This window comes from Sebastes fasciatus, chromosome 22 (genome assembly GCF_043250625.1).
Source record: "Sebastes fasciatus isolate fSebFas1 chromosome 22, fSebFas1.pri, whole genome shotgun sequence".
Taxonomy (NCBI): domain Eukaryota; kingdom Metazoa; phylum Chordata; class Actinopteri; order Perciformes; family Sebastidae; genus Sebastes; species Sebastes fasciatus.
In genome coordinates, this window is record NC_133816.1 from 21,722,833 (window position 1) to 21,748,079 (window position 25,247).

The window sequence follows — 25,247 nt, forward strand, 5'->3', positions numbered from 1 at the left end:
CGTCAACCTCGAACAACTTTGGCACCATCTCCACAAACAAGACACCCACCACCTCCATCCCCTCCACGATGGAATCAGCCTCTGTCTCCGCAGCCTGATAAGGATGTTCCTTTACAAAATGTTGCAAGCACAGATTGATATGTGCTGGGTCCAGGCTTCAAGGCTAATGATACACGTGACTGTTTCCAGTATAAACAGGGGCCCTGTGTGATGAGAGCTTCTTCTATCTCAGTTCTAATAAGTAGTAGAAAAAGAATGGTGAATCTGCGAAGAAACAGGAAGATTTTTACTGATTGTGCAAATTTATCAAATTTAGCATTGATTCCTTGCCAGCCAAACCACGTCCCAAAAAATATTAATAATGCTTCTAGCACATTAAAGCTAGCCCTGTTAAACGTCAGGTCTTTGGCAGGTAAAAGTTTTTTAATCAATGATTTTATTATTGAGCACAAGCTTGATTTTATGTTTTTTAACTGAAACTTGGTTAGACCAAAATAACAGTGCAGCTGTTCTTATCGAGTCGACTCCTCCCAACTTTAGTTTTATGAGCGAAACTAAAATGCATAAGAAAGGAGGTGGAGTTGCCATATTGTTTAATTATTCTCGCCAATGCAAACAGATATCTTATGGACATTTTGCTTCTTTTGAATAGGTCGCTGTTCAGCTGAACTCCTCTTCTCGAGCTTTGTTTCTGAATATCTACAGGCCACCTAAATACTGTGCAAACCTTTTGGATGATTTTACTGAACTGCTGCCTACAATTTGTGTTGACTTTGACTGTGTAGTCATTGTTGGTGATTTTAACATCCATGTTGACAACCAACAGGACAGAGGGACCAAAGAACTTTGTCAGTTTCTTGATAACTATGGAATGAGTCAGCATTTGACGGAGCCCACATACAATAGGGGACACACTTTGGACTTAATCATATCAAAGGGCCTGAACATTTCCAAGGTTGTAGTGATGGATGTTGCTCTGTCTGATCATTCTCAATCTCCATGGAGAAATGCCATGTTGGTAAGAAATTAAAAAAGAGTGTCGAAACAAGTTCATTATGACATCTATAAAGAGAGACTTTGCATTTATAATTCAGAACTGAAAAATGCAAGGCGGTCCTTTCTTCTCTGACATCATCACCAAAAACAATAATAATGCACGTGCCCTGTTTGCTACTGTCGACTGGCTAACAAACCCTCCTGTGTCAGTAGCCTCTGAACTTTTATCCACCAGGGCCTGCAATGAATTTGCTTCCTTTTTCACAGAAAAAATTCACAAAATCAGACAAGCAGTCACTTTCGCCTTATCAGGTACAGGATGTTTGTTGCCCCTGCGTCCACTTAAACCTGGCGCAAATAACATGACACAATTTTATCCAATAAATCAGACATACCTGGAGGAAATCATACAACATCTAAAATCCTCCTCATGCTGCCTTGACATTCTGCCAACAGGCCTTTTCAAAAAAGTATCAGATTGTATGGTCTCAGAGCTTTTACAGATTGTTAATGCATCTTTTGTTACAGGAGTCTTCCCACATGCCCTGAAAACTGCCATCATCAAACCACTCCTCAAAAAGAACAATTTGGACTCATCGATAGTAAATAATTACAGGCCGATATCAAATCTTCCATTCTTGTCTAAAATAATTGAAAAAAAGGTTTTTCAACAATTAAATAGCTTTCTAGCACTAAACAACTCTTTTGATGTCTTCCAGTCAGGTTTTCGACCTCACCACAGCACTGAGACTGCTCTTGTTAAGGTCTTCAATGACATCCGATTGAACACAGACAGTGGTAGAATTTCGGCTTTAGTTTTACTGGATCTCAGTGCCGCATTCGACACGGTTGACCATAATATATTACTAGACCGACTGGAAAACTGGGTGGGTATTTCTGGCATAGCACTCAGCTGGTTTAAATCCTACCTAAAAGACAGGGACTTCTTTCTGTCTATAGGTAATTGCAAATCTGAGCTGAACAAAATCACATGCGGAGTTCCCCAAGGCTCCATCTTGGGGCCTCTTTTGTTTAACATCTAAATGCTCCCACTGGGTCAGATTTTTGAGAACAACAAAATAAATTACCATAACTATGCAGACAACACACAAATTTACATAACTCTATCACCAGGAGACTACAGTCCAATACAAGCACTGAGTGAGTGCATTGAACAAGTCAATAATTGGATGTGCCAGAATTTTCTTCAGCTGAACAAAGACAAAACTGAGGTCGTAGTTTTTGGAGCCCAAAAGGAAAGATTAAAGGTCAGTGCTCACCTACAATCTGTAATGTTAAAAAGCTCGGACCAAGCCAGAAACCTTGGTGTAGTCATGGACTCTGACCTGAGCTTTAACAGCCATATTAAGACAATTACAAAGACAGCATTCTATCACCTGAAGAATATAGCAAGAATTAGAGGACTGATGTCTCAGCAGGATTTGGAAAAACTAGTCCATGCATTTATCTTCAGCCGACTTGACTACTGTAATGGCGTCTTTACTGGTCTTCCTAAAAAATTGATGAGACAGCTGCAGCTGATTCAGAATGCTGCTGGTCAATGCTGGAACTAAACATACTCCCTGCCCTACACCCATTTTCTCTCCCATAATCCCCCCTCGGCGTCAACCTCGAACAACTTTGGAAAACCATCTCCACAAACAAGACACCCACCACCTCCATCCCCTCCACGATGGAATCAGCCTCTGTCTCCGCAGCCTGATAAGGATGTTCCTTTACAAAATGTTGCAAGCACAGATTGATATGTGCTGGGTCCAGGATTCAAGGCTAATGATACACGTGACTGTTTCCAGGATAAGATGGGGCCCTGTGTGATGAGAGCTTCTTCTATCTCAGTTCTAATAAGTAGTAGAAAAAGAATGGTGAATCTGCGAAGAAACAGGAAGATTTTTACTGATTGTGCAAATTTATCAAATTTAGCATTGATTCCTTGCCAGCCAAACCACGTCCCAAAAAATATTAATAATGCTTCTAGTCTTCCTAAAAAATCGATCAGACAGCTGCAGCTGATTCAGAATGCTACTGCTAGAGTCCTCATTAAGACCAAGAAAGTGGATCATATCAGTCCAGTTCTGAGGGCTCTACACTGGCTCCCTGTCACTCAGAGAATTGATTTCAACATACTGCTGCTGGTTTACAAAGAACTAAATGGTTTAGGGCCAAAATATATTTCTGATCTTCTGCTATGTTATGAACCATCCAGACCTCTCAGGTCATCTGGATCAGGTCTGCTTAGTGTCCCCAGAGTCAGAACTAAACATGCAGAAGCAGCCTTCAGTTTTTATGCATCAAATATTTGGAACAAGCTCCCAGAAACCTGCAGGACCGCTACAACTCTGAGTTCTTTTAAAACAAAGCTTAAAACTTTCCTTTTTGCTGCTGCCTTTAATTAAACCAGATAATGATCTGATACTGCACTAGAGCTTTTACTCTTTTGTGTTTGATTCTATTTTAGCTTCTATCCTAGCTTTTATTTTTAGCTTGTTTTTATTTTCTAATCTTTAATGTTTTTATGTTTTTATGTTTTTATAACTGTTTTAATTATGTCTTAATGTTCTTTTGCACTTTGTCGCAATGTTCTTGAATGTTTATGTAAAGCACTTTGAATTTCCCTGTTGTTGAAATGTGCTATACAAATAAAGCTGGCTTGCCTTGCCTTTCAAAAACAACTTTTTCTCTGCGGTCAAAAACTGTTTGCTGTCCAGTTTGCTGCAAACAAAAAAAGACATGAACTTTTATTAACAGATATTCAGGCTTCATTAGAAAATCTAAATATAACTTTGAATATAAAAAAATAACACTCCCTACAGCCCCATTATAAACAATCATAATCTCATATATTCAGGTAACCCTAGCCCGATATGGGTGCTGTCCATGGTGCTTATTTTCCAATATAACCACATAGGGCTGGGCAATGTGGCCTAAATTTTCTATCACAATATTGATTATTTCATATCTCGATAATGATATACTGTATATCAAAATATATTATGTTTTCTGGTAATTCAATAAATAAATAGAATAAATATGAAATAATTACATACTTCAACGAATATTTATTTAGTGTTCTGATATCTACTTGTAGAAAAAAACATCACTAGGAAATGGGTGATTCCTGACCCCCTTTACTTCACCTAAAAATGAACATATTATTATTATTATTATAAATGTTATGTAATGGAACGAACAATTGACTTTCACTCTTGAAATATACGTTCTTTTTTTTCTATAGAGAATTCAATACAGTTGTTACATAAAGAATAAATGTTCCAGTTTTTCATTATAAAAATTGCAGTAAATATATACCACAGCATAAAAATAATAAAAAAATAAAATAAATTATACAACAAATAATAAGTGCAGGGAAAGGAAAATATATAAATAAATAAATAAATTAACCAAAAAAAGCAATCTAATAGTTTTTGCCCAATTATAATTTTTGAGTTTTAAGTTTTCAATAGTAGTCAAGTACATTTTAAAATTAGTATCTTGAAAAGTATAAAAGGAGGGAAGTCTTTAAACCATATAATTTTATGGATATAGTATTTTGCTAGGATATTAATCAAATGAATTATGTATATAAAAATTTAATTGTCTCCTAACATGATAATGTGTTTTGAAATCTTAAAAACATCTTGATTGCTGATAAAGTAAAAAAAATGAAAAACTTTTTATTGGCAGATATGTATGATGTGGTATACAAGATTCAAAAGTATAATATACAGAAAAAAAAAAAAAACAAGGTGTATCCAAACATCTAAACAACCCAAGCAGATAAATATGCAGTAAATATACTGTAAAACTGCAGTACGGTATCAATTAGACAGACAAGGGAAAGACACATGAGCAGGTAAATTAATACAACTGACTTAACAGGTGAGTCTCATTTATGAAGCAACACAGAGAGGTTGCTATAATATGAAAAATTAAAGGATGCCATTTCTTAGCGACATGATCATTACATCCTCTGAGTGAATATTTACATCCCAATAGGAGATTTCCAGGCAGAAAGCATTCTACAACGCTCCAAAAGAGTGGTAAAGGCAGTTATGTCCTTTTCTTATATAATTAAGATTGAAGTTGGCATTCCAAAAATTGCCAGAAGAGGGCATAGTTGTACCTTGATCTCTAGAGCAATAGTTAGAATATCAAAAACATAGCACCAAAAATGTCACCAATATATATATATATATAAACTTGATGGAAATTTATGTCTGAAATAAGTGCTGGCAAGTTAAAAAGCACATTTTGATATAAAAAAAGACAAAAGTTAGGAGTTTGTATCAATCAAGGTTTTATTTCAACAATCAGTGATTTTACAGCTGACGTCTTGATGGTGTCTGAATCAGTTTATTATATAGTAAAGTTTATTGTGATCTCACCAGAATCGTGTCGACGCTGTTTTAGGCTCTTCAAACTAAAATTACAAACAAAAACAGTTGTCAGTCGTAAATGACAGCAGAGGTGTTGTTCTCACAAAATGGGTGAATATAGTAATAAAATAAAGAAATAACAAATACAATTTACAAGTTCTCATCTTCGGTCCTACTCTCACCTATGGTCATGAGGGTTGGGTCATGACCAAAAGAACGAGGTCGCGGGTACAAGCGGCCGAAATGGGTTTCCTCAGGAGGGTGGCTGGCGTCTCCCTTAGAGATAGGGTGAGAAGCTCAGTTATCCGTGAGGGACTCGGAGTAGAGCCGCTGCTTCTTTGCGTCGAAAGGAGCAAGTTGAGGTGGTTCGGGCATCTAGTACGGATGCCCCCTGGACGCCTCCCTTGGGAGGTGTTCCAGGCACGACCAGCTGGGAGGAGACCACGGGGAAGACCCAGGACTAGGTGGAGAGATTACATCTCCACACTGGCCTGGGAACGCCTCGGGATCCCCCAGTCAGAGCTGGTTAATGTGGCCCGGGAAAGGGAAGTTTGGGGTCCCCTGCTGGAGCTGTTGCCCCTGCGACCCAAACCCGGATAAGGGATTGAAGATGGATGGATGGAAGTTCTCATCCAGTGTCTCTGAATTCATTGTTCAGTTATCTCTTTCAGTATGCCAAATAGTGAGTTGAGTGGTTTTTGTATCAGAATGACTCTCTTTTCTCTTCCTAGCTGCAACTAACAATTATTTTCATTATCAATTAATCTGCAGACCAATAAATCAATGTATTGTTTGCTCTATGAAATGTCAGAAAATAGTAAAAAAAATCACATTCACAAGGAATCCATCGGTACCAACCATGTCATACTAGCTTGTCATGAAGGAGGTTAAATAACGCTCCAAACTTACGCTAAATGTTGTCGAGGAAAAACTGTCATGGCCATTTTCAAAGGTGTCCCTTGACCTGCAGGGGTGTAACAAAGTAGGGGGCTCATCCGTGACTAAAACCACATGCAGTTTGGGGGCAAGCCATAGTCAAGTCAGCACACTGACACACTGACAGCTGCCGTTGCCTGTTGGGCTGCAGTTTGCCATGTTATGATTTTGAGCATACTTGTTATGCTAAATGCAGTACCTATGAGGGTTTCTGGACAATATTTCCCATTTTTTTGTGTTGTTAATTGATTTCCAATAATAAATATGTACATATTTTTGCATAAAGCAGCATATTTGTCCACTCCCATGTTGATAAGAGTATTACATATTCGACCAACTCCCTTTAAGGTATATTTTGAACAGATACAAAATATGAGATTAATTTGCGATAATGGCGATTAATCATGGATGATCATGCGATTAATCGTGATGAATATAATATTCCGTTTCTACCAACAGAAATGTTACACACACAGAGGAAATTTCCCACAATATGTTTTCACTTCCTGCCTTACAACAGCGTCTTCCATCATATCAATTAAAGGGTATTGATCCTATAAACGCTCCTCTCTGGAGAGGCCGGTGTAATCAAACTTCCTCTCAAATGACTCCAGAGCTGATGGAAGATGCCTGAAGGAAAGCAACCCACAGCTCTGACAAACAAAAGAGTAGTACTGTGTGTGTGTTTTTTTTAGTTTGTCTTGTTGAAAGGATAGGAGGTGAAATGCATTTCAACAGGGCCCAGTCAATATAATTGAACATGATTATTGATTAAAAAACAAACTAAAAAGACCCAAAAAACAATAAAAGTAACTGAGGGGTTAAAAACTCCTTAAAAGAAATGTGCACTGACAAATAACTGCCAGTACCAATTTAAGAAAAGCTTGTTTAATTTGAAACTGTCATAAGCTGAGTTTTGTTGACGCATGTGATAGTTGCATTTATCCTCTTTATGATATTTTAACCATGTGTTGTTGTTTATCATTTGACCACCTTTAACCATATAACCATTTGATTATTTTCAACAATATTCAATTTCATTATGTCCATTCACCATTTTGAAAACTACTCGTCTTGAGTTACTTTAAAGGTGATTCATTATATTTTACTGTGTGATTTCTATGATGTGGAAGATGAAGGAATGAGGCCTTGAAAATTGAAGAGCTAAACAGTTCTTAGAAAAGATTTGATAAGAATAAGGAAGGTTTTACTTTTGAGTTTTATCTTTATGTTTTACTAGATGTGATTTTTATATCCAAAAAAACAAGCATTTTGATGTGCATTTGTAACTGCGTAGGTAAATCGCAAGTGCTTCAAACATGTAAGGTGTGTGCGTTTATCTCTCTTTTTTGTGAACTTAGCGTGCCAAGTAAAGTTCATGTTCCTGTGTTAACTGTGTGCAAGGCAGGTGCAAAAACCACAAGTTTGCAGAAGCAACAGGTAAACATCCTTGAGTGTTATAGGCGGCAGATTAATGAACGTGCCGTTTTTGACACTCTGAGGGCAATCGTCTTGTAAGCTCTCGGTTTATAAATAAAATAGGCGGTAGAAGGTATTGAAACAACTCCTAGAAATAGGATCATAGTGGTAGAGGTCTTTCTGACGCTTGTTTTAACAGTCTCTAATTTTAGTTTAGGTTGTCTATATAAACAGTATATACACATGCTGTAGCAAAAAAAAATAACATACAGTTGTATTTCAGTGGCTTTAAGATAGCATGAACCCGTTTTAGATAATAACTGAATATACAGTACAGTGTATTTGTATATGTGTTTTTAATTAAAAACTATAAAGCTCAACTTCTTCTTTCACCTCTTTTCCTGTTGACAAAACTCAAACTGCATGTTCAGCCTCACTGTGTGATGGAGATTCTCCTGTGTGCAATCATTAGGCTCACAGACTGGCTTTTTTTCAATGCTTGAGTCTTTTAATTGTGTAGAAGATAAGAAGAACACTCCAGAATGAAAAGGCCAAACAGGCAACATTCATTAAGTAGTTTAACAGTTACAGGAAAGAAGTATAGATTACTACATGCAAGAGGCTACAGATGATGAAGACACAGATAATCACACATCCACCCAACACTCCTGTGGTTGTGATAGGTACTGCATGTTACTCTGTTATCCAAAAAGATATCATGGCTTTTTGGCGCAGACGGACGGCCTTAGGAGAGAGCAAGGAGTGTCGTCAAATTTCTTACGATCTGTAAAAAAACAGAGGGAGTTATTTAGGGATAAATTGTCTGCTTTCTCAGACAATCAATGAACCATAAAAACTATGTATCTAATGAGGCCAAATACTAAATATTTTAAAATTTTGCACAAAAACTAGAGAGGACAGTGAATTCTTTTTAGAGGTTTATCAATAAATATATATATATATATATATATATTTATACATAATTCCTACACTGAGTCTTGCCGTGCATTCATGTAGTACATAAAGTGACTGATGGGGGTGGAACTAGGGATGTCCATAATTAACCGTTTAACCGTTAACCAACATTAAGCATTTTAATCGATTAACGCTATCGGTTAAAACGGTTAAAAGCAATGTTAATAATTAATTCAAAAGCTGAGCGGCTCAGAGGAGTGGCTCGTCACCTTAAGAGGCGGAGCCGGAGTTGCAGGATACAGGAAGTCGGCTCCGGTCTCTCCAGCTCGCTTGAGTGGAGCGGAGGAGTTGTAGTTTCGTAGCATTTATTCACCGACAAATAAACTGTACACACACTGTCTGCTACACCTACGTGGGACTCAGTTGTCTGTTGTCCTCATACACTGCAGCTGGTACACCGCTGCATGCAAGGCACAAATCTTGTCGGTTAATAACCGGTTAATGAGGGTCGGTTATCGGTTAAGAACATTTTTCAAAATTAGCATCCCTAGGTCGAACGATATGTTTTTTTCAGGATTGATACCGACTATTAGCAATCAAGGAGACCGATAACCGATATTGTGAACCGATACACATTTGCAGTAAAAATGAAAATATTGGCTTAAAAAATGGGAACAACATCAACTCCAACCCAAAACTGTGCAGCAGAAAAAGTTAAAATTTGATATTTTATAACTTTATGACTGACTCCATCAAATGCTTTGCACAAACCTTCACCTGCCTGGCCAAGCTAAAGAGGAAGTGGTTTCAGTGTGCCAATTTGTCTTGAAGCCAATGGAATGATATATTGTCAGTTGTCCAATAGTTAGTTTAATGTGCCTTGTCCGTTGGAAACCAACCTACCGACCATTATCATCACCTGTACTGATGTCTGCATTGATAATTCTTTAACCAAAACCCTGCTAAGACCTCAGGAAAAAAACCTTTCTCACGCTCTATATATATATTTACCTGAATAGTTCATCACCAGACAATGTGAATTCCCACGATTATCAGGCTGTCCTTGATCCCAGTAGTCGAACTTAAAACGTGTACCATCACTCCAGAGCCATAAACCCTCCTAGAAGATCAGAATACAATAGACAGTATGGTCTAAACACGCTTTTTAATTTGTTGCTTTACATTGTGTTTAATCAGTGACATACCTGTTGTGCATCAAAGGCTCCGAGCCATGTCAGTGCATTTTTCTCAGTGATACTCAGTATCAAACCCTGAATAAATTGCTGCTCATCGACACTATGCACTGATGCAAGGTTTCCACCATAGTCCTGACATTTTCTCTATAAAGGATAGAAAGAGTGGAGTTGTGTGGAGACACACAAATTACACATTACATATCAAGTAATGCAAAGACAGAAATATGTCAATTAACAACATGTGTAACAGCAGAATGGACGCAGCGTAGAAGCATTCTGCACTGAACAGCTGATTACCTCAGCATCAGCCCAGGTCCTAGCTGTTTGAACGTAGAGGAAAGAGCGACCACCGAACTTAGTCCAATCATCCTCTGGAACATCTGGAAATTTGACACAGCATTTAGTGACTCGGTTCATGTGCTGCTGTCACTCTACGTTCACAATAATAGCATGCAAACGCTATTTGCTCCCTATTCATTCCAGTGAAGAAGGACAACACGTGGTTACTTCCGGTTGTAAACTAACTGAATAATCAGCAAAATGCGTGTAAAGTATGAAAAGTAAAAGTATTCATCGTGCAGTAAAATGTTCCGTGTCAGTGTTTTACTATTATTTATGATGTTTCTGGATTAATATTACTGCTGCATTAACGTGTATGTTGCATTTTTATGGAGCTTTTTTCCTATCTTTACTCAGGTCTTTCAATTTGAGAACATGACTCATTGATTTCACGATCAGATTTTGCAATGCTTTCCCTCAAAACCCTGTCCTCGCACTCAAATAGCCCCTACTCGCGCTTAAATTTGTTCTGCTTCTGCTCAAACTGTATGCTTGCACTCAAGATATATTGTTGCTTGCACAGATTTCATGCACTCCAGCTTCAGCCCTTCTCCTCACACTCAGGCTGTCACACGCTACATTTGTAAATCCACACTCTTGCTTCTGTTTGATTTTCCTTTACTTTATTAATGTATTTATTTTTATGAATTTCAAAATGTATTTATTTATTTTCTATTTATTTATTTATATTTGCATTCATTTTTAATTTATTTTTAAATGTGTGTATTAGTTTGTGTATTTATGCATTTAATTCTGCACGATTTTCCCATTGCATTGACCCCTTATTTATTTCCCTAATCTTATTTGTTTCTGTATTCTTTTCTTTATACATTTATTTGCATATTTCTTACTACAGTGAAGAAATGCAAAGGGAAAATCATGCAGAAATAATTACATAAATACACACATTTAAAAATAAATAGAAAAAATAAATAGAAAAGTAAATAAATAAAAGAGTAACTGCAAAATAAATAAATACATTTTAAAATGAATACAAATAAATACATAAATAAATAAATAAATAGGAGTAAATAAAAACAAAGATAGTAGATAGAGTTGTTCTGATACCAATACCAGTATCAGAAATGTGTCCAACACTGGCCAAAATTCGGGATCGGGAATCAACGAGTACGTCAGTCTATGAACTGATTCGATACCAGGGTTTCCGCCAGCCTGAAATGACTCCCCACCAGGCCAAAGCATCGGAGAATTATACATTTTTAAGATGTTTTTTAATCTAAACTGTATTATACAAGTAGCAAACTCCTTTAAGAAATAACTCAGTGCGTAGGTTGTGTGCTTAACGTTAGCAAGTGTCGTGTTTGCGGTCAAGAGAGAGACAAAGAGAGCGAAGGAGCGAGTGTGTGTGACGGAGTGACAGTGAGATGAAGTCAGCCGTAATAGCTGTGAGCGTAGCGTTGCAGTGTGTGTACAGTTTAGACTGTCGTCGGTGAATAAATGCTACAACTCCTCAAGACACAAGCCAAGTTTCCGTGTCTTGTAGGTTTTTTTTCCATACATGAATCGGCGCGTCAGCCCAGCACGGCAGGGATTTACGTCTCCATTACAACAGCTGTGACTAATGGCCGTTGTATTTTTATTTAAAAGCTTTTACTATGATGGGTTTTCATCACCAGCAGCTTAACACGACTCATATGCAGCTGAAAAGCGAAACAGTAAAATAAAGCAGATATTTTAAAGTACAAACAGGGAAGCAGGAGATTCTATTAGAAGCTACAAAGGTACTGAGAGCTGAACACACAACGTCTTTCTCACTGGTCTCCTGCATGCTTGTTTGTGGGGGGTTACTAAATAGCAAGCTGCTAAAATCTGTTAAACAAGGTACAAGGATGTACGTAAAAGAGTACAAATACTTGCAAGAACTGAACCTGAACCGCAACTTCAGGTATCGGAACATCTCCAGCTGTAGATGTTTAAGGCTGTGCTAATTTTAACTCCTTTATATAAACTGTTGGATAAGACAAATTGTAATCTGTAAAGTAAAAAGTACAAGATGTACAAGTCAACACTCACCATAAGCTCTGGTCAGAGCCATCACGGCACAGACGAGTAGAGACACAGTCAGCATCTTCGTGGATGAGATGATGATGATGATGATGGTCAAAATGATCTTCAACAAAGAGAAACAGACGTGAGAGTTATACTTCTGAAGAACGTGAGGACTAGAGTCCATTAGAGGAAGTAGAGATGATGATAAGAGAGATGAAGCCGACCTTCTGCAGGATTATCTTCTTTCTTGTCTCTCAGCTTGTAGCGTCAGCCTTCCTGTGTGGAGGTGCTGAACAAGAGAAACACCAGCTCTTATATACTGTGAATTATCTAAATCTTTGTTTTCAATAAATATCTCAACGTACTCCCCCCTTGTGATAAAATCAATGGCTACTGTATTTGTACAGGGTCATCAGAACACCACTTGCCACTCTGTTGGTTACTTTGATAGATAAACAAAGTTCGAGCAATGAGACGGTGAAATTCTTGTCTTTCTTGGCAGAGAAACGGGGAAGCATGACATATAAGATTGAAACATAGATATTAAAGTATCATATCAAATGATGAAGTGAAACACATCAGGTACAGTATAGTTCTCTCAACAACAACAACCAAAATCAACGTCCCCTAGTTACTCTAGATAATAAAATAAAGAGACGGAGATCTAAAACTGTCATCAGACTATCAGAGGTAAGTGAGAGTGGACTGACCTTTTAGCCCTAAGGCCCAAGAGGAGCTGCAGATGTTCAAATGCAAAATGTTTGTAACTGTATTCACGTGGAGCAGGGTGCTGCTGAAAAAGACCATTCCCTCTCATTTATACCCATAATAATTTCAATGGCTGTTATCTCTATGATTCGCATTCATACTTCCTCGTCTAGAAATTGTACTGAACTAGAGAACAGATCCAAAACAAACAAATAAAAGAGCCACGTTTGAAAAGACAACACAAGGTAATTACAGTCACACACACACCACAGTGTAGAGAAACGGTCACCTTTACTGGATGGGTCAAAAAAATATTTCATGGGGAATTATAGTGAGAATAATAATAGTACTAAGCTAGTCATTATGGGGTAGAATTTGTCACAATAAACATGGAGTAATATCAGTGTAATACATTCATAATAATCACAAGGAAATTCTAGAAGAAGACAAAATTATTGCCAGAAAATACTGAAATTCTTTCTTGACCAAATGCTAATTTTAGCTTAAAAAACATTACCTTGTTATTATAATTAATAACAATTATTATTCATTGTTCAAATAAAACATGGTTATTCCATACACACACATATATATGTACATACATATATATATATATATATAAAAGATGTAATCATTTCCAAAATTCACAATATATTTTTATCTTAAGAAATATTCTGTTTCAATGCATATTTACTGGCATTTAGCCTTTCAGAGATTCAGCAGGTTGCTGGGACTGAACACATGTCTTTCAACAGCATCTAAATCCCACTCAGTGCATTTTATTGACAATTTTAACTTTTTTTGGGACCATAGACATCTATTCAAGGCAGATGGACTCTGTCTAAACAAGTCAGGAGTAAAATTGTTCAACTCCAACCTAATCTACTTCCTGCGTCATTCATCTGTTCCCTCTGCCAAGGACGCGAGACAAGAGGAATCACCACTGGAGGAAGACACAACACAATGTGCCAGGGGACTTCAAGAAGAATCATTTCACCCCCCACCACAAGCCAGCCCTTGGATACAGCAGAGACAAGAATCAGCCTCTGTCTCCGCAGCCTGATAAGGATGTTCCTTTACAAAATGTTGCAAGCACAGATTGATATGTGCTGGGTCCAGGCTTCAAGGCTAATGATACACGTGACTGTTTCCAGGACAAGCTGGGGCCCTGTGTGATGAGAGCTTCTTCTATCTCAGTTCTAATAAGTAGTAGAAAAAGAATGGTGAATCTGCGAAGAAACAGGAAGATTTTTACTGATTGTGCAAATTTATCAAATTTAGCATTGATTCCTTGCCAGCCAAACCATGTCCCAAAAAAATATAATAATGCTTCTAGCACATTAAAGCTAGCCCTGTTAAACGTCAGGTCTTTGGCAGGTAAAAGTTTTTTAATCAATGATTTTATTATTGAGCACAAGCTTGATTTTATGTTTTTTAACTGAAACTTGGTTAGACCAAAATAACAGTGCAGCTGTTCTTATCGAGTCGACTCCTCCCAACTTTAGTTTTATGAGCGAAACTAAAATGCATAAGAAAGGAGGTGGAGTTGCCATATTGTTTAATTATTCTCGCCAATGCAAACAGATATCTTATGGACATTTTGCTTCTTTTGAATAGGTCGCTGTTCAGCTGAACTCCTCTTCTCGAGCTTTGTTTCTGAATATCTACAGGCCACCTAAATACTGTGAAAACCTTTTGGATGATTTTACTGAACTGCTGTCTACAATTTGTGTTGACTTTGACTGTGTAGTCATTGTTGGTGATTTTAACATCCATGTTGACAACCAACAGGACAGAGGGACCAAAGAACTTTGTCAGTTTCTTGATAACTATGGAATGAGTCAGCATTTGACGGAGCCCACATACAATAGGGGACACACTTTGGACTTAATCATATCAAAGGGCCTGAACATTTCCAAGGTTGTAGTGATGGATGTTGCTCTGTCTGATCATTCTCAATCTCCATGGAGAAATGCCATGTTGGTAAGAAATTAAAAAAGAGTGTCGAAACAAGTTCATTATGACATCTATAAAGAGAGACTTTGCATTTATAATTCAGAACTGAAAAATGCAAGGCGGTCCTTTCTTCTCTGACATCATCACCAAAAACAATAATAATGCACGTGCCCTGTTTGCTACTGTCGACTGGCTAACAAACCCTTCTGTGTCAGTAGCCTCTGAACTTTTATCCACCAGGGCCTGCAATGAATTTGCTTCCTTTTTCACAGAAAAAATTCACAAAATCAGACAAGCAGTCACTTTCGCCTTATCAGGTACAGGATGTTTGTTGCCCCTGCGTCCACTTAAACCTGGCGCAAATAACAAGACACAATTGTATCCAATAAATCAGACATACCTGGAGGAAATCATACAACATCTAAAATCCTCCTCATGCTGCCTTGACATTCTGCCAACAGGCCTTTTCAAAAAAGTATCAGATTGTATGGTCTCAGAGCTTTTACAGATTGTTAATGCATCTTTTGTTTCAGGAGTCTTCCCACATGCCCTGAAAACTGCCATCATCAAACCACTCCTCAAAAAGAACAATTTGGACTCATCGATAGTAAATAATTACAGGCCGATATCAAATCTTCCATTCTTGTCTAAAATAATTGAAAAAAAGTTTTTTCAACAATTAAATAGCTTTCTAGCACTAAACAACTCTTTTGATGTCTTCCAGTCAGGTTTTCAACCTCACCACAGCACTGAGACTGCTCTTGTTAAGGTCTTCAATGACATCCGATTGAACACAGACAGTGGTAGAATTTCGGCTTTAGTTTTACTGGATCTCAGTGCCGCATTCGACACGGTTGACCATAATATATTACTAGACCGACTGGAAAACTGGGTGGGTATTTCTGGCATAGCACTCAGCTGGTTTAAATCCTACCTAAAAGACAGGGACTTCTTTGTGTCTATAGGTAATTGCAAATCTGAGCTGAACAAAATCACATGCGGAGTTCCCCAAGGCTCCATCTTGGGGCCTCTTTTGTTTAACATCTAAATGCTCCCACTGGGTCAGATTTTTGAGAACAACAAAATAAATTACCATAACTATGCAGACAACACACAAATTTACATAACTCTATCACCAGGAGACTACAGTCCAATACAAGCACTGAGTGAGTGCATTGAACAAGTCAATAATTGGATGTGCCAGAATTTTCTTCAGCTGAACAAAGACAAAACTGAGGTCGTAGTTTTTGGAGCCCAAAAGGAAAGATTAAAGGTCAGTGCTCACCTACAATCTGTAATGTTAAAAAGCTCGGACCAAGCCAGAAACCTTGGTGTAGTCATGGACTCTGACCTGAGCTTTAACAGCCATATTAAGACAATTACAAAGACAGCATTCTATCACCTGAAGAATATAGCAAGAATTAGAGGACTGATGTCTCAGCAGGATTTGGAAAAACTAGTCCATGCATTTATCTTCAGCCGACTTGACTACTGTAATGGCGTCTTTACTGGTCTTCCTAAAAAATTGATGAGACAGCTGCAGCTGATTCAGAATGCTGCTGGTCAATGCTGGAACTAAACATACTCCCTGCCCTACACCCATTTTCTCTCCCATAATCCCCCCTCGGCGTCAACCTCGAACAACTTTGGAAAACCATCTCCACAAACAAGACACCCACCACCTCCATCCCCTCCACGATGGAATCAGCCTCTGTCTCCGCAGCCTGATAAGGATGTTCCTTTACAAAATGTTGCAAGCACAGATTGATATGTGCTGGGTCCAGGATTCAAGGCTAATGATACACGTGACTGTTTCCAGGATAAGATGGGGCCCTGTGTGATGAGAGCTTCTTCTATCTCAGTTCTAATAAGTAGTAGAAAAAGAATGGTGAATCTGCGAAGAAACAGGAAGATTTTTACTGATTGTGCAAATTTATCAAATTTAGCATTGATTCCTTGCCAGCCAAACCACGTCCCAAAAAATATTAATAATGCTTCTAGTCTTCCTAAAAAATCGATCAGACAGCTGCAGCTGATTCAGAATGCTACTGCTAGAGTCCTCATTAAGACCAAGAAAGTGGATCATATCAGTCCAGTTCTGAGGTCTCTACACTGGCTCCCTGTCACTCAGAGAATTGATTTCAACATACTGCTGCTGGTTTACAAAGAACTAAATGGTTTAGGGCCAAAATATATTTCTGATCTTCTGCTATGTTATGAACCATCCAGACCTCTCAGGTCATCTGGATCAGGTCTGCTTAGTGTCCCCAGAGTCAGAACTAAACATGCAGAAGCAGCCTTCAGTTTTTATGCATCAAATATTTGGAACAAGCTCCCAGAAACCTGCAGGACCGCTACAACTCTGAGTTCTTTTAAAACAAAGCTTAAAACTTTCCTTTTTGCTGCTGCCTTTAATTAAACCAGATAATGATCTGATACTGCACTAGAGCTTTTACTCTTTTGTGTTTGATTCTATTTTAGCTTCTATCCTAGCTTTTATTTTTAGCTTGTTTTTATTTTCTAATCTTTAATGTTTTTATGTTTTTATGTTTTTATAACTGTTTTAATTATGTCTTAATGTTCTTTTGCACTTTGTCGCAATGTTCTTGAATGTTTATGTAAAGCACTTTGAATTTCCCTGTTGTTGAAATGTGCTATACAAATAAAGCTGGCTTGCCTTGCCTTTCAAAAACAACTTTTTCTCTGCGGTCAAAAACTGTTTGCTGTCCAGTTTGCTGCAAACAAAAAAAGACATGAACTTTTATTAACAGATATTCAGGCTTCATTAGAAAATCTAAATATAACTTTGAATATAAAAAATAACACTCCCTACAGCCCCATTATAAACAATCATAATCTCATATATTCAGGTAACCCTAGCCCGATATGGGTGCTGTCCATGGTGCTTATTTTCCAATATAACCACATAGGGCTGGGCAATGTGGCCTAAATTTTCTATCACAATATTGATTATTTCATATCTCGATAATGATATACTGTATATCAAAATATATTATGTTTTCTGGTAATTCAATAAATAAATAGAATAAATATGAAATAATTACATACTTCAACGAATATTTATTTAGTGTTCTGATATCTACTTGTAGAAAAAAACATCACTAGGAAATGGGTGATTCCTGACCCCCTTTACTTCACCTAAAAATGAACATATTATTATTATTATTATGAATGTTATGTAATGGAACGAACAATTGACTTTCACTCTTGAAATATACGTTCTTTTTTTTCTATAGAGAATTCAATACAGTTGTTACATGAAGAATAAATGTTCCAGTTTTTCATTATAAAAATTGCAGTAAATATATACCACAGTATAAAAATAATAAAAAAATAAAATAAATTATACAACAAATAATAAGTGCAGGGAAAGGAAAATATATAAATAAATAAATAAATTAACCAAAAAAAGCAATCTAATAGTTTTTGCCCAATTATAATTTTTGAGTTTTAAGTTTTCAATAGTAGTCAAGTACATTTTAAAATTAGTATCTTGAAAAGTATAAAAGGAGGGAAGTCTTTAAACCATATAATTTTATGGATATAGTATTTTGCTAGGATATTAATCAAATGAATTATGTATATAAAAATTTAATTGTCTCCTAACATGATAATGTGTTTTGAAATCTTAAAAACATCTTGATTGCTGATAAAGTAAAAAAAATGAAAAACTTTTTATTGGCAGATATGTATGATGTGGTATACAAGATTCAAAAGTATAATATACAGAAAAAAAAAAAAAACAAGGTGTATCCAAACATCTAAACAACCCAAGCAGATAAATATGCAGTAAATATACTGTAAAACTGCAGTACGGTATCAATTAGACAGACAAGGGAAAGACACATGAGCAGGTAAATTAATACAACTGACTTAACAGGTGAGTCTCATTTATGAAGCAACACAGAGAGGTTGCTATAATATGAAAAATTAAAGGATGCCATTTCTTAGCGACATGATCATTACATCCTCTGAGTGAATATTTACATCCCAATAGGAGATTTCCAGGCAGAAAGCATTCTACAACGCTCCAAAAGAGTGGTAAAGGCAGTTATGTCCTTTTCTTATATAATTAAGATTGAAGTTGGCATTCCAAAAATTGCCAGAAGAGGGCATAGTTGTACCTTGATCTCTAGAGCAATAGTTAGAATATCAAAAACATAGCACCAAAAATGTCACCAATATATATATATATATAAACTTGATGGAAATTTATGTCTGAAATAAGTGCTGGCAAGTTAAAAAGCACATTTTGATATAAAAAAAGACAAAAGTTAGGAGTTTGTATCAATCAAGGTTTTATTTCAACAATCAGTGATTTTACAGCTGACGTCTTGATGGTGTCTGAATCAGTTTATTATATAGTAAAGTTTATTGTGATCTCACCAGAATCGTGTCGACGCTGTTTTAGGCTCTTCAAACTAAAATTACAAACAAAAACAGTTGTCAGTCGTAAATGACAGCAGAGGTGTTGTTCTCACAAAATGGGTGAATATAGTAATAAAATAAAGAAATAACAAATACAATTTACAAGTTCTCATCTTCGGTCCTACTCTCACCTATGGTCATGAGGGTTGGGTCATGACCAAAAGAACGAGGTCGCGGGTACAAGCGGCCGAAATGGGTTTCCTCAGGAGGGTGGCTGGCGTCTCCCTTAGAGATAGGGTGAGAAGCTCAGTTATCCGTGAGGGACTCGGAGTAGAGCCGCTGCTTCTTTGCGTCGAAAGGAGCAAGTTGAGGTGGTTCGGGCATCTAGTACGGATGCCCCCTGGACGCCTCCCTTGGGAGGTGTTCCAGGCACGACCAGCTGGGAGGAGACCACGGGGAAGACCCAGGACTAGGTGGAGAGATTACATCTCCACACTGGCCTGGGAACGCCTCGGGATCCCCCAGTCAGAGCTGGTTAATGTGGCCCGGAAAAGGGAAGTTTGGGGTCCCCTGCTGGAGCTGTTGCCCCTGCGACCCAAACCCGGATAAGGGATTGAAGATGGATGGATGGAAGTTCTCATCCAGTGTCTCTGAATTCATTGTTCAGTTATCTCTTTCAGTATGCCAAATAGTGAGTTGAGTGGTTTTTGTATCAGAATGACTCTCTTTTCTCTTCCTAGCTGCAACTAACAATTATTTTCATTATCAATTAATCTGCAGACCAATAAATCAATGTATTGTTTGCTCTATGAAATGTCAGAAAATAGTAAAAAAAATCACATTCACAAGGAATCCATCGGTACCAACCATGTCATACTTTGAACAGATACAAAATATGAGATTAATTTGCGATAATGGCGATTAATCATGGATGATAATGCGATTAATCGTGATGAATATAATATTCCGTTTCTACCAACAGATCCCCCGAAATGTTACACACACAGAGGAAATTTCCCGCAATATGTTTTCACTTCCTGCCTTACAACAGCGTCTTCCATCATATCAATTAAAGGGTATTGATCCTATAAACGCTCCTCTCTGGAGAGGCCAGTGTAATCAAACTTCCTCTCAAATGACTCCAGAGCTGATGGAAGATGCCTGAAGGAAAGCAACCCACAGCTCTGACAAACACAAGAGTAGTACTGTGTGTGTGTTTTTTTTAGTTTGTCTTGTTGAAAGGATAGGAGGAGAAATGCATTTCAACAGGGCCCAGTCAATATAATTGAACATGATTATTGATTAAAAAACAAACTAAAAAGACCCAAAAAACAATAAAAGTAACTGAGGGGTTAAAAACTCCTTAAAAGAAATGTGCACTGACAAATAACTGCCAGTACCAATTTAAGAAAAGCTTGTTTAATTTGAAACTGTCATAAGCTGAGTTTTGTTGACGCATGTGATAGTTGCATTTATCCTCTTTATGATATTTTAACCATGTGTTGTTGTTTATCATTTGACCACCTTTAACCATATAACCATTTGATTATTTTCAACAATATTCAATTTCATTATGTCCATTCACCATTTTGAAAACTACTCGTCTTGAGTTACTTTAAAGGTGATTCATTATATTTTACTGTGTGATTTCTATGATGTGGAAGATGAAGGAATGAGGCCTTGAAAATTGAAGAGCTAAACAGTTCTTAGAAAAGATTTGATAAGAATAAGGAAGGTTTTACTTTTGAGTTTTATCTTTATGTTTTACTAGATGTGATTTTTATATCCAAAAAAACAAGCATTTTGATGTGCATTTGTAACTGCGTAGGTAAATCGCAAGTGCTTCAAACATGTAAGGTGTGTGCGTTTATCTCTCTTTTTTGTGAACTTAGCGTGCCAAGTAAAGTTCATGTTCCTGTGTTAACTGTGTGCAAGGCAGGTGCAAAAACCACAAGTTTGCAGAAGCAACAGGTAAACAGGAAAAGCAACTGTTGCAAACAGGAAAACATCTGCTTAGACAGGGTGCTTCTGTTCTGAGCTGGTGCAGAGTTGCGGGCAGAGTACATGTATATAACACATGAAGTTGAACCGCTTCGAGGCTCGCTTTCCTGATGCTCCGAGAGGTAAGTTCAGTGCTCTCCGCTCTACGGCAAACATTACTGAGATGAAGTAAATACCGAGGCCATGCTGTTATGTTATTAAAGGGAGAATCAGTGAACAGAGTTAAAGATGTAACTTTATGTTTGATTGATTGCTTTGAATAGATCGAACAGTAGGCCAGTAGTTTAATAACATAGTTTACTCCAAGTCGAGAATGGAGCCGGCTAATAGCCGAGGAGGAGTTCAGATTGGGGGTACTACGATAACAACGGGACGTTCACACTGAGAACTAGCCGTTTCTCTCGGGAGCTACGGGATCGCTAGCAACCGTGATACTGATCCTTGAGTGTTATAGGCGGCAGATTAATGAACGTGCCGTTTTTGACACTCTGAGGGCAATCGTCTTGTAAGCTCTCGGTTTATAAATAAAATAGGCGGTAGAAGGTATTGAAACAACTCCTAGAAATAGGATCATAGTGGTAGAGGTCTTTCTGACGCTTGTTTTAACAGTCTCTAATTTTAGTTTAGGTTGTCTATATAAACAGTATATACACATGCTGTAGCAAAAAAAAAGAACATACAGTTGTATTTCAGTGGCTTTAAGATAGCATGAACCCGTTTTAGATAATAACTGAATATACAGTACAGTGTATTTGTATATGTGTTTTTAATTAAAAACTATAAAGCTCAACTTCTTCTTTCACCTCTTTTCCTGTTGACAAAACTCAAACTGCATGTTCAGCCTCCCTGTGTGATGGAGATTCATATCCATCACATGTAATTCAAGTTTTGTGTGTATAAATTTGCAATCATGAGACTGACAGACTGGCTTTTTTTCAATGCTTGAGTCTTTTAATTGTGTAGAAGATAAGAAAAACACTCCAGAATGAAAAGGCCAAACAGGCAACATTCATTAAGTAGTTTAACAGTAACAGGAAAGAAGTATAGATTACTACATGCAAGAGGCTACAGATGATGAAGACACAGATAATCACACATCCACCCAACACTCCTGTGGTTGTGATAGGTACTTCATGTTACTCTGTTATCCAAAGAGATATCATAGCTTTTTGGCGCAGACGAACGGCTTTCTGTTATAGCAAGGCTGATCGTCAAATTTGTTCCTAGCTGTAAAAAGACAGAGGGAGTTATTTAGGGATAAATTGTCTGCTTTCTCAGACAATCAATGAACCATAAAAACTATGTATCTAATGAGGCCAAATTCTAAATATTTAAAATTTTGCACAAAAACTAGACAGGACAGTGAATTGTTTTTAGAGGTTTATCAATAAATACATATATATAAGCCCTACACTGAGTCTTGCTGTGCATTCATGGAGTACTTAAAGTGACTGATTGGGGTGGAACTAGGGATGTCCATAATTAACCGTTTAACCGTTAACCAACATTAAGCATTTTAATCGATTAACGCTCTCGGTTAAAACGGTTAAAAGCAATGTTAATAATTAACTCAAAAGCTGAGCGGCTCAGAGGAGTGGCTCGTCACCTTAAGAGGCGGAGCCGGAGTTGCAGGAAACAGGAAGTCGGCTCCGGTCTCTCCAGCTCGCTTGAGTGGAGCGGAGGAGTTGTAGTTTCATAGCATTTATTCACCGACAAATAAATTGTACAAACACTGTCTGCTACACCTACGTGGGACTCAGTTGTCTGTTGTCCTCATACACCGCAGCTGGTACACCGCTGCATGCAAGGCACAAATCTTGTCGGTTAACGGTTAATAACCGGTTAACGAGGGTCGGTTATCGGTTAAGAACATTTTTCAAAATTAGCATCCCTAGGTCGAACGATATGTTTTTTTCAGGATTGATACCGACTATTAGCAATCAAGGAGACCGATAACCGATATTGTGAACCGATACACATTTGCAGTAAAAATGAAAATATTGGCTTAAAAAATGGGAACAACATCAACTCCAACCCAAAACTTTGAAGCAGAAAAGTTCAAATTTGATATTTTATAACTTTATGACTGACTCCATCAAATGCTTTGCACAAACCTTCACCTGCCTGGCCAAACTAAAGAGGAAGTGGTTTCAGTGTGCCAATTTGTCTTGAAGCCAATGGAATGATATATTGTCAGTTGTCCAATAGTTAGTTTAATGTGCCTTGTCCGTTGGAAACCAACCTATCGACTATTATCATCACTTGTACTGATGTCGGCATTGATAATTCTTTAACCAAAACCCTGCTAAGACCTCAGGAAAAATCCTTTCTCACGCTCTATATATATATATTTACCTGAATAGTTCATCACCAGACAATGTCCAGTCCCACGATTATTATCAGGCTGTCCTTTATCCCAGTAGTCGAACTTAAAAGGTGTACCATCACTCGAGAACCAGGTACCCTCCTAGAAGATCAGAATACAATAGACAGTACGGTTTAAACACACTTTTTAATTTGTTGCTTTACATTGTGTTTAATCAGTGACATACCTGTTGTGCATCATAGCCTCCGAGCCATGCCTCTGGATATTTCTTAGTGATACTCAGTATCACACTCTGAATCAATTGCTGGTCATCGAGGTTGTGCACTGATGCAAGGTTTCCACCATAGTCCTGACAATATCTCTATAAAGGATAGAAAGAGTGGAGTTGTGTGGAGACACACAAATGACACATTACATATCAAGTAATGCAAAGACAGAAATATGTCAATTAACAACATGTGTAACAGCAGAATGGACGCAGCGTAGGAGCATTCTGCACTGAACAGATGATTACCTCAGCATTAGCCCAGGTCTTGGATAGTGGAAAGTAGAGGACACAGCGACCACTGGAATCAGTCCAATCACTGGGGCAAAGTGAGGACCTCTTGACCATGTGACTCTTCACTGAAAAAACATTTAGAAAAGGTCTGAACATGGAGGCACCAATGTAGATTTGAGTGAAAACAGTAAAGTTTCAGCTGTGAAACCAAAACAAAGAGGTGAAAGACACTTTGCAGAGCTGAACTCACCTTCTTGAATGAGCGGTCCTGTCCTCTCACCTGGCTCTGCCTCTGGAACAGCTGGAAATTTGACACAGCATTTAATGACTCGGTTCATGTGCTGCTGTCACTCTACGTTCACAATAATAGCATGCAAACGCTATTTGCTCCCTATTCATTCCAGTGAAGAAGGACAACACGTGGTTACTTCCGGTTGTAAACTAACTGAATAATCAGCAAAATGTGTGTAAAGTATGAAAAGTAAAAGTATTCATCGTGCAGTAAAATGTTCCGTGTCAGTGTTTTACTGTTATTTATGATGTTTCTGGATTAATATTACTGCTGCATTAACGTGTATGTTGCATTTTTATGGAGCTTTTTTCCTATCTTTACTCAGGTCTTTCAATTTGAGAACATGACTCATTGATTTCACGATCAGATTTTGCAATGCTTTCCCTCAAAACCCTGTCCTTGCACTCAAATAGCCCCTACTCGCGCTTAAATTTGTTCTGCTTCTGCTCAAACTGTATGCTTGCACTCAAGATATATTGTTGCTTGCACAGATTTCATGCACTCCAGCTTCAGCCCTTCTCCTCACACTCAGGCTGTCACACTCTACATTTGTAAATCCACACTCTTGCATCTGTTTGATTTTCCTTTTCTTTATTAATGTATTTATTTTTATGAATTTCAAAATGTATTTATTTATTTTCTATTTATTTATTTATATTTGCATTCATTTTTAATTTATTTTTAAATGTGTGTATTAGTTTGTGTATTTATGCATTTAATTCTGCACAATTTTCCCATTGCATTGACCCCTTATTTATTTCCCTAATCTTATTTGTTTCTGTATTCTTTTCTTTATACATTTATTTGCATATTTCTTTCTACAGTGAAGAAATGCAAAGGGAAAATCATGCAGAAATAAATACATAAATAC

General features: G+C 37.4%; 1 protein-coding gene and 1 long non-coding RNA gene across 2 annotated transcripts in view; both read right to left on the reverse strand.

Annotated features, from left to right (window-relative positions):
- LOC141760559 (ladderlectin-like) overlaps window positions 1-25,247 on the reverse strand; it is a 138,884-nt gene that overhangs the window by 112,378 nt on the left and 1,259 nt on the right. The window lies entirely within an intron of this gene.
- On the reverse strand, window positions 9,693-24,243 carry LOC141760562 (uncharacterized). The gene is made up of 3 exons (XR_012592397.1): window positions 24,100-24,243; window positions 23,812-23,946; window positions 9,693-9,780 (listed from the first exon to the last, which is right to left on the reverse strand). It is a non-coding gene; the product is annotated as an uncharacterized LOC141760562 (long non-coding RNA).